The sequence below is a fragment of the Pistacia vera genome, unplaced genomic scaffold (genome assembly GCF_008641045.1).
Source record: "Pistacia vera cultivar Batoury unplaced genomic scaffold, PisVer_v2 Contig857, whole genome shotgun sequence".
In the NCBI taxonomy this organism is placed as follows: domain Eukaryota; kingdom Viridiplantae; phylum Streptophyta; class Magnoliopsida; order Sapindales; family Anacardiaceae; genus Pistacia; species Pistacia vera.
Window position 1 is genome coordinate 514,006 of NW_022196731.1, and position 14,666 is coordinate 528,671.

Sequence of the window (14,666 nt, forward strand, 5' to 3'; positions counted from 1 at the left end):
GGAGAGGGACAATCATTAGGATAAGATGTAGGGTCTAATTACAAACCAAGGGATTTGAGGGAGTCATAAAAAAAAAAAAAAAAAAAAAAACTATAGGCTTTACAATTTGGAATTCCTCGACCGTGTTTGTTCGATAGCGTTATCGAACAAACACGGTCGAGGAATTCCAAGTTATCGAATCAATTCGCTAAGAATACCTAAAAGATATTAGTGTATTATTTTTGTACTTACTCTCTTGGTAGTTTGAGATCGATTACATGATTTAAGTAGGAAACATTTAACAATCAAAATCACTTCGAAAAGTTTTTGATGGAACCTTAAACCCTAATTTTTTTATTTTTAAAGAAATAACAAATTTTTGTTTTTTTTTTTTTTAATGATTCTTATGGAGTTATGCAATTACAATGATGCACTACATTGATATTGGATTATGAGAGAGATCTCATATAATGATTCAAGTTTTAAAAAGATAAATAAATAAAGCATTCGCCAAAGAGATACAATATACATTGATTTAACTTTTGACATACAAAAGAAAAAAATCTTGAAATATAATCTATGATCAATTAATTAGTTAATTGATCAAAGAGAAGCTTGGACCACCAACCAATGGGTCCTATTCATGACATTACATTCACAAACTCTTTAATTCTTCCATAATAATAATAATAATAATAATAAGAATAATAATAATAATAAATTTTCCAATTCTTTTTGTATTTTCATTTTTGAAGCATGCTATGCAAAGAAAAGATGGAGACCCCAACATGTTATGGGTCCCAAACATCTCTAGCTCTTTTAAATTTCTCATCCACAAGTATATATAGTTGATGAAATAATAATAATAATAATAATAATAACTTAAGATATAATAGATTTATAATTCAAGAAAATTATGTTTTAAATCAAGAATGTTTTGCTTTAGAAACTCCTTTTTTTATACAATTTTTAAGAACAAATTATTAAATGGACAAACCTTTCAATTGTATAATTATTATGCTTGTTTTATTTTGCCACTAAAATTGACTTCTAAATCTTTATCAATACAATAGATTCTCTTCTAATTAGATAGCGTTGGATGATTCTAATAGAGAAATTAGAATTATATTTGAAAAGGTACTTTGACGATCATGTCAGGAAAAGATATAATCTCTCTAAAATTGTAAATATTCGATAACAGATTTATGTTGTAAAATTTAATAAATGTTAGTTTGGATCAGACTATAATAACTTCTTTGTTTTATTCAATTCAGTTGATATAACTTGACCTGAAGTATATTAATAGTAAAAGGACTAAGGGTTTGTCATAATTATTTCCTTAATCTTTATAATTTGATGAATACAACTAAAAGTTCTTGTTGCGAATTGAATTGGGTTAATTGGCCTAAGTGCCTAATAATAAAACCCTTTATTATAAGAAGATAACATATAATTTGAGAAAAAAGGTATTTGAGATGGTTTCCAAGTATTCTAATATTAGTTTGAGATAATGATATGTTTATTTCATTTTCATGATGTGAGATTGCTTATGAACACATCTATTTTGTTCATAATGTATTAAATACTCATCTATTTATTTATAATTTCGTAAAAGAATGTCTGATTTTTATAGAGATTTTTAATACTTTATAACAAATAGGCTAAATTTAATACTAAATTGTTTCATGGGTGAAAACAATACCCGTACTACAACTTTACAAAAAATTTTGTTAAGACTTAGATGTAAGGGGTTAAAATCGAGTAACTGCAGGGATATCATCATTGTCTTACCCCATACAAAAACGTTCCTTCAAACTACAGCTACTCTATCTGTCAACCAACAAGCTCAAATCCACTAAAACCTTCCACACACACTCTCTCTTCAATGGCACAAAATCTACCTCTGCCTCTTCTCCTCCCAAACCCGCGGCCCATAAAGCCTCTCTTTCTTAACCAAAACCAACACAATCCTCAATCCACAATGCCCTTATCACCACAACAACAGACGACTTCATCACCTCCCTCTTTAACTCCTCTTCTACAAGACTTCATTCACCAACAAAGCCCCTCGCACAATTCTTCACAACCATTTAACTCTCCATCTTCCATACCCAGAAACATAACCCGAATTGGGAAGTCACATGACGTTAACCGTGGGAAACCCTGGTCAAACCACCGCCTCTCCAGTAAAGGTCAGTGGGTTCTCCAATCTTTAATTGATGAATCTTTTGATGTTAAAGATATTGATAGCATTTTGTTACAGTTATTTGAGCCTTATCGGGAAAACCCAGATGTAAAGATTGATGCTTTGAGTTTTGATATGTTGGGTATTGTTACGGGTTTAGAGTTTTACAAGAAATGTGACTTGGCATTGAGTGTGTTTGAGTGGTTTAGGAGTCATAAAGATTGTGAGTTGGTCTTGAATAGTTATGTTATAGTTTTAATTATGTTACGTATCTAAACATCTCCTTTGTTTTCTTTTTAGCAAAGTATGGTCTTACTATTTTACTTCAATAACTGATCCATGTGGATCATTATCAAGAGTCCTAGTCATTAGGAAGTAGTTAGTAAGTTATGGAGTTGTTTCCTATTCAAAGTCCTAGTCTCAAGGAATCGTGGAGTGTGTTTAGGAGTAGAGCGTTAATGTAAAGTGTATTTAAATAGTTGGAATAAAAAGAGAAAAGGATCTTATGCGTCAAAGTTTTTTTTTTTTTTGTTAACTTTGGAGGTTGGGTTCCCTCGAAGAAACCTTGTTCAGCTCTTATTCTTATCCTAAAAAACCAGCAAAATAGCTTATAACACCAGACTTCGCTCAAGGATTCAATCCAGAGCTAGTCTACTTGAGCTCACTCCTAACAGAGTGTTATAGAGCCAGGTATGGCTAAAGATAGAGTCAGCCGATTAGAGATAGAGGTGGGTCATCTCTCTTCTACACAAGAAAGAGCTCACCAAGAGATGCAGAAATTGTTTGCAGCTATGAACGCCAAGTTTGATGTTTTAGTAAGTCAGCGTTTGAGCGAGCAAGGAGACAACTGAACTGGTCATCACACAAAATACAGAGCTCCTCATTCCAACAAATCGATTGTGCCCAAAATTACCAAACTAGAATTCCAAAAGTACAAAGGTAATAAGGATCCAACAAGTTGGATATGCAGGGTCGAGCAATTTTTCGAGTTCCAACAGATCGACCCTGAAGACCAAGTAGCCCTCGCTACTTATCACCTAGATGGTGATGCACAACTATGGTACCAAATCTTAAAAGAGGAAGGCAACCTCTTAACTTGGAATAATTTGAAGAAGGGCCTTCATGCGCAATTTGGGCCAACCAAGTTCGAAGACTTCTTTGGAGATTTGACCAAGTTATGACAAATGGGGATTGTTCGAGATTACCAAAGCCAATTTGAGAGACTATTAAACCAGGCAGGACATCTTTCTCCATTATAGTAAGTTGGATGTTTTATAAGTGGGCTAAAAGAGATTATTCAAGTAGAGGTGCAGGGTTCGCATCCCGCTTCTCTAACTGTGGCAGTTGGGTGGGCACGACTTTATGAAGCCAAATTCGGCAGCAAGCTTGTGCCACAAACAGAGTTTCGAAGGACTAACCCATCCACATCACCCGGATCCTTTGCCTTAGCGCCCATCACCCAAAAATTTTCACCCGCAGAGATTGAGGAATGACGTAAGTAAGGGTTGTATTTCCATTGCAATGAAAAAAACGATCCTCATCATGATTGTAAGCATTTGTTTGTCCTAGAAGCTTGCTACCCAGATGAAGACCAGCCAAATGACGAAGACATCAATGTAGACCAAGAATATGACTCTCCAACAATTAGTTTGCATGCTATTTCCGGTACTTCTACACCGAAAACTATGAAGGTCCAAGGAACTATTGGTAAGTTACCTATGGTTGTGTTACTTGACAGTGGCAGCACACACAATTTTCTAAGAGAGGAATTAGCAAAAAGATTGGGGTTACCAATACAGTCTAATGGTCACTTGGATGTATGGGTAGCTAACGGCGAAACACTTGCAAGCCAAGGCAAGTTTGCGGGAGTCTCAATGATCTTGGAAGGCAATTCTATCACCACTAATTTTTATTTGCTTCAAATGCAAGGATATGATATGGTTTTGGGTGCTCAATGGCTAAGAAACTTTGGGTCCTATCATGTGGGATTTCTCTAAGCTCACCATGGAATTTACATCCAATGGTCAAACATAAGATTAAAAGGTTTATCTTCTCCTAACAAATGTATTACGGGTCCAGACATGGGAAAGGAGATTCAAAAGTGCAAGGAAGGTCTGGTTGTCCAACTCCATGCCTTAGAAGGTAATCCTTCACCACCATCAATACAAGAGGACCCACGACTTCAAGCTTTACTAGCAGATTATCTAGATCTATTTGTGGAGCCGCAAGGACTACCTCCCCAACGCAATCTTGACCATTGTATTCCAATGAAACCAGGAAGCACCCTAACTTGTGTTCGTCCGTACAGATATCCTCACTTTCAAAAGAATGAGATCAAAAGATTAGTAGGAGAAATGCTTGCATTTGGCATCATACGCCCCAGCCACAGTCCTTATAGTTCACTTGTGATATTAGTCAAAAAACAAGATAAGTCTTGGCAATTCTGTGTTGACTACTGTTTTCTAAATAGTCAGACAATCAAAGACAAATTCCCTATTCTGGTGGTAAATGAATTGCTAGTCGAGTTACATGGTACTGAGTATTTCTCTAAACTGGATCTTCGCTCTGGCTATCATCAAATTCGCGTCCATCCATCTGATATAGAGAAAATAGCCTTCCGTACTCATCAAGGGCATTTTGAATTTCTGGTTATGCCCTTTGGCTTGACAAATGCACCATCCACCTTCCAAGCATTAATGAACGAGGTCTTCAAAAGGTATATTCGCAAGTTCGTCTTAGTTTTTTTTTTTTTTTATAATATTCATATTTATAGCCGTTCCTAGGAAGACCATATTCAGCACTTAGACATTGTCCTGGCAACTCTCCGCACCCACCATCTCTTCCTTAAAATTCAGAAATGCCAATTTACGCAACGGTTAGTTTCCTATCTAGGACATATAATCAACAAGGCAGGTGTTTCAATGGACCAAGACAAGGTTAAGGCTATGCTTGAGTGGCTCAAACCTCTCTCCTTGAAAAGTCTACAGGGTTTCCTTGGTTTAACAGGTTACTATCGTAAATTTATCAAAGGGTATGGCAAGATTGCAGGACCTCTAACACAGATGCTCAGAAAGTACTCTTTTCATTGATCGCCCGAATCTGAATATGCTTTCAAACTTCTCAAAGATGCCATGGCCAATGGCCCTATTCTTGCATTGCTAGACTTTTCAAAAAAGTTTGTGGTTGAATGTGATGCCAGCGGAAACGGTATTGGAGCAGTCCTTTCTCAAAACAATCAACCCATTGCTTACTTTTCTCAAGCCCTTCATGGTCGTAACCTTCTCCTCTCTACCTATGAGAAGGAGATGTTGGCTGTTATTATTGCTGTGCAAAAATGGCGCCCATATCTTTTGGGATGTCCTTTTTTATCAAGGCCGATCAATGCAGCCTAAAATACCTATGGAAGCAGCGAATTGCCACTACAAGTCAACAACGATGGTTTCCAAGCTTATGGGTGATGACTTTGTTATTGAATACACTAAGGGGTCTGATAATATAGTCGTGGATGCTCTTTCTAGATGGGGTTATGAAGCAAAACTACATGCGTTGTCTCAACCAATCCCCAGGTGGGTTCAGCATATCAAAGAAGAAACAACCTCGAACTCGTTGTTGCAACGGCTAGTGCATCTATGTGAAACTGACAATATTATTGCTCCTTGGAGTTACAAAGAAGGGATACTCTTTTTCAAGGACAAAATTTATCTTGCTGATCATTCAAGTCTCATACCTCAAATTATCTCCCAGTTTCATGGAATTGCATATAAGGATGTTAGTAAAACTTTACAAAGAATGAAGGTTGTATTCCATTGGAAGAATATGAAACGACATGTGCAAGATCATGTGTTGAATTGTGATACATGTCAGCGGAATAAAGGCCAAAATTTGCTTCCAACAGGGTTACTACAGCCACTGCCAATACCAACACAAATCTGGTCAAGCATCTCAATGGATTTCATTGATGGACTTCCATAATCAAAAGGTAAGTCCACCCTCCTTGTAGTTGTGGATCGGCTTTCTAAATTTGCACATTTCATCCCTCTCTCCAATCCTTACACTGCTACAAAGGTCGCTGAAATTTTCTTTGAGCAAGTATTTGTCTTCATGGAATGCCGGAGTCTATCGTTTGTGATTGGGGCAAAACTTTTACAAGTAAATTCTAGACTACACTATTTAAGCTACATGGAATAGATTTCAATTTTAGTTTGGCATATCACCCACAAACAGATGGCCAAACATAAATTGTTAATCGTTGCATCGAGATGTATTTAAGGTGTTTAACAGGTGATAGGCCACGGGACTGGGTTGCTTGGATTCCCTGGATCGAATATGCTTACAATACAAGCTACCACTGTACTATTAAAACCACACCCTTCCAAGTGGTTTATGGACGAGCACATCCAGATCTTTTATCTTATATCCCAGGTACTATGAATTTAGAAGTTGTGGATCAGGCCTTGAAAGACAGGGATAAGTTTCTGGCCTTAGTTCGAGCTCATATTGTTAATGCCCAGAAATATATGAAAGCGATATATGATAGTAAACACAGAGATGTGGAATTTGCCGTAGGGGATCTTGTTTATCTCAAGCTTCAACCTTATAGACAGATGTCTGTCCCGTTTCGAAAGCAGCAAAAGTTGGCCCCCAAATTTTATGGTCCCCTTCCAATCGTCTAGAAAATTAGTCCAGTTGCTTATTGTAATAGCCGCTTCCTACTCAAATACTCACAAAATATGCATAATAAAAATACATATAAGATAGTATAAAAAGTTGGGCCCAAATTTTTCTTTTATTAAACATATACATTCTTTACACAAAATTTTTATCATGTATAAAAGTTATCAAAAACATGGTGGACAGTGTAACCACTTCCCCTCGCGTGCCGACGTCCATCTGATTGTGTCCTCACCTAGATCCTACAAAACATAGGAAACAATGGGGTGAGCACTAAAACAATGCTCAATAAGTAAATCCTTTACTCATCTAACCCCGTAACTCTCTCTAATTATTTCCTTACAATTCTCATTTACTCTCTCTTTTATACTTCTCTCTATTTTCTCTTTCTCATAACTCTTTTCTACTAACTCTCTTTTGTGAGTCACGACCTCATCTTACCGGAGGCACGGCCGGGACTCGCTCCCGCTCTTCGTGACTTCTACTCGTTTTAGCTGATCCGACTCGGTTATGCATGGATTCGGAACCCTTGGCCATGTGAGCATACAAACTCTCTCTCGGGTACTCTCGGGTATAGCCCTCATCCGCATGTACTCTCATGGGCTACACCACTTTTCTCTCTCATACTCAAGCCGTTCTCTCTCTTTGCGGCTTACATACGGGAATACTCTACCCATTACTCACGGGTTCCCCATCGCACAACCTGCTCTATTCTCTTTTTCTCCCTTTTCTCTTAATGAAGCTCACACTCAAAGTTCTCTACTCTTTCTCTATTCTCTTTCTCTAATGCCTAATTAATGCATATGGATGACTCATGCTCACTAATGCACTCATGAAAAGCAATTATACCATGTAGCAAAAATTTAAGGCTTTCTACTTTTACTCATGCTTCTCTTGAGCATTTCATCAAACAACTCATGTGCATACAAAACTCTATTTTAACAATAACTTTTTTCTTCTCTTTAATCATCCAAAATGGGAGAAAAACTCCCTCATACACTCTAAACTCCTGTCAAAGAAAAACACTCCTATAGGGTTTGCTCAAAACTTCCTTCAACTTCAATCAAAACTCAACTCAACATCATCAAATCTCAACACTTCTCATATTCTAATATATTCAATACTCATCAATAACTAGTAATCTCATCTCATCTCAACAAAACATAATACGTACACATTCATACTTAAATCTATACTCAAAAGAGTTCTTAAATCTCAACTTGGGTTGGATTTACTTACCTTGTGAATAAGTGGCTTATCTAACACTTCTCCTTCCCTTTTGTAGCCTAGCTTCTCTTAACAACTTTAAACAATAACAATAACAATATAAGTCTTCAACACAACTATAAGCAAATTTACATCTAAAGCAAGAATCTTTACGTTAGGATGCTTTAGATAAAATCTCTACTAAACACTATTCAAAAGCTCCCTAAAACTCCTTAGAAATCTTGGAAGATTGAGTGGAGAGTTGAAAGAAAATAGAGAATGAGAATGGCGGTGGAAATCGGTGAAATGAAGGGTTTACTACACTTAATCCCTTGTTAGCTCAATTTACATACAAACATTCCCATTTTACCCTTGCTCTTTTTTAGAAATTCCATCTTTACCCTTTAATTCTTTGCAAATACACCCTCATCTCCAACACATTCTCCATGAAATTTCCTTACATTTTACTCCCCACTTTTCCTGCTAATTAGGGGTAGAATAGTCATTTTACCCCTATGGAGAATTCTCTAGAAACTTACATAAACTTTTCTGTCATCCCTTCGCCGCGGCAAAGAAATTTCCGTCTTCCCGACGAAAAATTCTAGAACCGACACCGCCAAACACAAAAGCCAACGTCGCCGCGGCAAAGACTATTCTTCGCCTCGGTGAAGACTATAATTCCAAGATTCCTCAAGTCTTAACCAATTTCAAGGCAAACACTCAACCAACTCAACATAACATTTCAATTAAAGGCCAACCATGACATATACAAACTCAATTGAAGTTGAATCAATGAACATTTGAGTAATACAGCAAATCTTAACTACATGCCTCAAGTGGGGCGTTACACTTATAAATTACAACTTCCAGCATGTTCCAAAATCCATCTTGTCTTCCACATTTGCTTGTTGAAGAAGTTCGTTGGTCAAGCACCAAAGGTGGCTCCCACACTTCCACAAGAATTAGAAGTTCCGGATGAAGCTATTTGTCCTCAAGCAATTTTAGACACTCGCACTAGAAATGGCCGCGTTGAAGTTCTTATTCACTGGAAGACTTTCTCTCCAGCAGATGACACCTGGGAAGACCTTGAAGAGTTCCAGCTGTAGTTTCCTTCTTGCACCCTTACGGCCAAGAGTGATTTCAAGAAGGAAGGGGGGGGGGGTGTGAAGTTGTTACGTGTCTAAACATCTCCTTTGTTTTCCTTTGAGCAAAGTATGGTTTTACTATTTTACTTCAATAACTGATCCATGTGGATCATTATCAAGAGTCCTAGTCATTAGGAAGTAGTTATTAAGTTATGGAGTTGTTTCCTATTCAAAGTCCTAGTCTCAAGGAATTGTGGAGTGTGTTTAGGAGTAGAGAGTTAATGTAAAGTTTATTTAAATAATTGGAATAAAAAAAGAAAGGGATCTTATGCGTTAAAGTTTTTTTGGTTAACTTTGGAGGTTGGGTTCCCTTGAAGAAGCCTTGTTTAGCTCTTATTCTTATCCTAAAAAACCAGCAAAATAGCTTATAACACCAGACTTCGCTCAAGGATTCAATCCAGAGCTGGTCTACTTGAGCTCACTCCTAACAAATTATTAGTATGTTAGGGAAAGGAGGTAAAGTTTCGGCTGTGGCTTCGTCGTTGAGTAGTTTGCATAAAGATGGGATTGTTATTGATGTTTATGCTTATACTTCATCGATAAGTGCTTATGCAAGCAATGGGAGGTATAGGGAAGCTGTGATGGTGTTCAAGAAGATGGAGGAGGAGGGGTGTAAACCTGATTTGATCACTTACAGTGTGATTCTGAATGTGTATGGGAAAATAGGTATGCCCTGGAATAAGATTCTAACTCTAGTAGAGGGAATGAAGAATGTCAGAGTTGCCCAAAATTCTTATATTTACAATACACTTATAAGTTGTTGCCGGCGGGGTTCTTTGCATGAAAAAGCAGCTTAGGTTTTTGAGGAAATGAAATTAGGAGGTTTTAGTCCAGATAAGGTTACTTATAATGCCTTGTTGGATGTTTATGGGAAGTCTGGGTGGCCCAAAGAAGCCATGGAGTTATTAAGGGAGATGGAGGTTAATGGTTGTTCACCCAGTAGTGTGACTTACAATTCATTGATATCAGCTTATGCTAGAGTTGGTTTGTTGGAAGAGGCGATGGAGCTTAAAAACCAGATGGTGGAAATAGGGATTAAGCCTGATGTTTTTACTTGCACCAACCTCTTATTGGGGTTTGAGAAAGCCAGTAAGTATGAGTCCACACTGAAGGTTTTTGAGGAGATAAGAAGTGCAGGGTGCAAGCCAGATATTTGTTCTCTTAATGTTTTGATTAAGATGCAAGGAAACAAGGGAAAGTTTGTGGAGATGATGAAGGTTTTTTATGAGATCAAGAGATGCAATTGTAACCCGGACATTGTTACTTGGAACACACTTCTAGCGTTAATTGGGCAGAATGGCATGGACTCGGAAGTGTTAGGTTTGTTAAAGGAGATGAAGAGGGCAGGGTTCATTGCTGAGAGGGACACTTTCAACACCCTAATTAATGCATACAATTGTGGTGGTTCTTTGACCAAGCCATGGCTGTTTATAAGAGAATGCTGGAAGCTGGAGTTACACTGGATCTTTCCACCTACAACACTATTTTGGCAGCTTTGGCTCGGAGAGGGATGTGGGAACAGTGTCAGAAAATAGTTGCTGAAATGAAGGATGGTTGTTGGAAACCCAATGAGCTTACATACTGCTCATTGCTTCATGCTTATGCCAATGGCAAGGAAATTAAGCGGATGCTTACTCTTGCAGAAGAGTTATTCTCTGGTCTGATTGAACCTCATGCTGTGCTCTTGAAGACCCTTATTTTCGTTAATAGTAGAAGTGACCTCCTTATAGCAACAGAGCGTGCCTTCTTAGAGTTGAAGAAAAAAGGATTTTCCCCTGAATAACCACTCTAACTGCCATGATTTTGATTTATGGCAGGAGGCAGATGGTTACCGAAACAGATGAGATCTTGAGCTTCATGAAAGGGAGTGGGTTCACTCCTAGATTGAAACCCTACAATGGGTTGATGTATATGTACTGCAAAGTGTTGGAAAGTTCATAAATTATAGCAGAGAAGACAACACCCATATGTTAATATAATTTAAGATTCGAAGATGTGGTTATTTTTTAACCCCTCTAAAGTCTAAAGTTTAGTTATTTAAGATCAACCCTGCTTGGATGATTTTTTTTTAAGACACGGAGTCTAAAAGTTGACTATAATCCCTTAACTATGATCTAAAGACTTAAATTTATTGAAATCCAAAAGAATTAGAATTTGTTATTTTATCATCCATTAAACACAATGTATTTAGGTCAACAAATATTTTGCATTATGATTTATAAAAGTTCAGACTTCAGTTGTTCAAGTGAAGCAATAAAATATTTGTTTATTTTATCAAATCCTGTTTTAAATAAAGCAGCTTACTGTATCTCAGTCAAACTGTTTTAAGTGACAAGGTGGAAAGTAGGGGAAACGACTTACACCTATCCAAGGTTTGGCAAAACGCGATTGGTACCCAAAAGGTTTCAAAATGACAAACAGGTACCTTCCGTTAGTGAAAAGACCATAATGCCCTTTGAGAAATATCAGTCTATTTTTTAATTATTTTAGACCCCTTAAGTTTATTAATTCCATCAAATACCCCCAGAAAAAGTTTAAAAATTAACAAAAACACCCCCACCCACCCATACTTGCCAGATTCCGACGGCCACTGTAACGACTCCATTCTACTCATATTCTTTTAAAATATACATAGTAAAAATACATGTAAAATAGCATAAAAAGTTGGGCCCAAATTTTTCTTTCATTAAACATATACATTCTTTATACAAAGTTCGTATCATGTACAAAAACTATTAAAAACAAGGTGGACAGTGTAGCCATTTCCCTTCGCTTGCCGACGCCCATCTGACCGTGTCCTCACCTAGATCCTGCAAAACATAGAAAACAACGGGGTGAGCACTAAATTAATGCTTAGTAAGCAAATCCTCTATTCATCTAACCCCGTAACTCTCTCTCTAATTCTTTCCTTACAATGCTCATTTACTCTTTCTCTTATACTTCTCTCTATTTTCTCTTTCTCATAACCCAAGTCACGGCCTCATCTTACCGGAGGCACGGCCGAGACTCGCTCCCGCTCTACATGACTTCTACTCATTCTAGTCGATCGGACTCGGTTATGCATGGATTCGGAACCCTTGGCCATGTGAGTAGATAATCTCTCTCTCTCGGGTACTCTCAGGTATAGCCCTCATCCACATGCACTCTCACGGGCTACACCACTTCTCTCTCTCATACTCATGCCGCTTTCTCAATGCGGCGTACATGCGGGAATACTCTACCCATTACTCACAGGTTCCCCATCGCACAACTTACTCAAACCTTTCATTTAGCACTACTTTCTCTTTGTTCTTTAGTGCTCATTCTCTCTTTCTCTTTACTCTTAAAGTAGTTTATACTCAAATTCTCTACTATTTCTCTACTCTCTTTCGCTAATGCAATTAATGCATATGGATGACTCATGCTCATTAATGCACTCATGAAATGCAATTATGCCATGTAGCAATAATTAAGGTTCTCTACTCTTAGTCATGCCTTACTCAAGCATTTTATCATACAACTCATGTGCATATAAAACTCTATTGTAACAATAACTCTTCTCTTCTCTTGAACCTTCCCAATATGGGAGAAAACTCTCTCATAAACTCTAAATTCCTGTCAATGAAAGAAACACTTCTATAGGGTTTACTCAAACTCCCTTCAACTTCACTCAAAACTCAACTCAACACCATAAAATCTCAACACTTCTCATATTCCAATACATTCCATACTCATCAATAACTATAATCTCATCTCATCTTATCTCAACAAATATAATACATATACAATCATTCATTCATTCATACATACATCTCAATCTCAACTTGGGTAGGATTTACTTACTTTGTGAATAAGCGACTTCTCTAACACTTCTCCTTTCCTTTGTTGTCTTGTCTTCTCTCTACAACTTTAAACAACAATTATAATATAAGACTTCAATACAACTATAAACAAACTCACATCTAAAGCAAGAATCCTTACCTTAGGATGCTTTAGATTCAAGCTCTACTAAAATTACCCCAAAACTCCCTAAAACTCCTTAGAAATCTTGGAAAATTGATGGAGAATTGAATGGAAGTAGAGAATGGGTATGGCGGTGGAAATAGGTGAAATGAAGGGTTTATTACACTTAACCCTTTTTTAGCTCATATTATAACCATCCTTTCCCATTTTGCCCTTGCTCTTCCTTAGAATTTCCATCTATATCCTTTGATTCATTATACTCACACCCTCGCACTAACCTATTCTCCATGAAATTTTCTTACATTTCACTCCCCACTTTTCCTGCTAATTAGGGGTAGAATGGTCATTTTACCCCTATGGAGAAATATCTAGAAACCTCATTAAACTTTTCAACTGGCCCGTCGCCGCAGCGAAGAAACTTCTGTCGCCCCGTTTAAAAGTTACAGAGTCGACACCGCCTTACTCAAAGCCAACGTCGCCGCGGCGAAGACTATTCTTCGCCTCGACAAAGACTGAAATTCTAAGATTCCTCAAAACTCAACCAATTTCAAGGCAAACACTCAATCAACTCAACATACAAACTCAATTAAAGCTGACTCAATAAACATTTAAGTAATACAGCAAATCTTAAGTATGTATGTACCTCAAGTAGGGCATTACAGCCACAGCCGGTGGTAGCCAGAATCTGTCACAACGGTATACGCCACCACTTAGAATTGCTAATAAATCGTTGACAGTCAACGGCGGCCATTTCTTTGGCCGTCAGTTTCCGGCCAGATCTGGCCTCTTCACGTCAGATCTGGCCTTTTTCGGCCATATTCGTGAATTAACGGCCATTTCCGGTGGTGGCATAGACCGTTGTGATAAATTCTGGCTACCACTGGCAGTGGCCGCCGGAATCTGGCAAGTATGGGTGGGTGGGGGTATTTTTGTTAATTTTTAAACTTTTTTCTGGGGGTATTTGATGGAATTAATAAACTTAAGGGGTCTAAAAGTAATTAAAAAATAGACTAATATTTCTCAAAGGGCATTCTAGTCTTTTCACTAATGAAAGGTACATATTTGTCGTTTTGAAACCTTTTGAGTACCAATCATTAGTTCGCTAAACCTTGGGTAGGTATAAGTTGTTCGGCCTGGAAAGTAATATTAATTGTAACTCAGGCCATGTCTGGTTACAAACTCATTTCCAATTTTTTTAATTTTTTTGTAAAATGTATGATAAACGTTTCTATATGATTTTTTTTAATTTTATTTTCAATAAAACAAGAGAATGTAAGAGCAAAAACATATAAAAATAAAAAAAATAAAAAAATAAATAATAATAATAATTAAAAAAATTCTCTTTTTTTTCTTTTGTTCTCTCGTCTCTCGTAAAAGAAACACTTATTTTTATCATGAAATTAAAAATAAGAATAAAAAATTGTTATATTTAAAACATAGATCAAGATAAACAACATAAGTGGTAATTTGAAAAGATTTTATCAAAAATAAAAAAATTTGTATTTTTCATTTTAATCTTTGTGTTTTCAAACAATCAT

The 14,666-nt window shown here is 36.9% G+C and overlaps 1 pseudogene; it reads left to right on the forward strand.

Annotated features, from left to right (window-relative positions):
- Positions 1 to 1,823: 1,823 nt before the first annotated feature.
- LOC116118716 lies at positions 1,824 to 11,127 on the forward strand (annotated as a pseudogene).
- Positions 11,128 to 14,666: the final 3,539 nt, after the last annotated feature.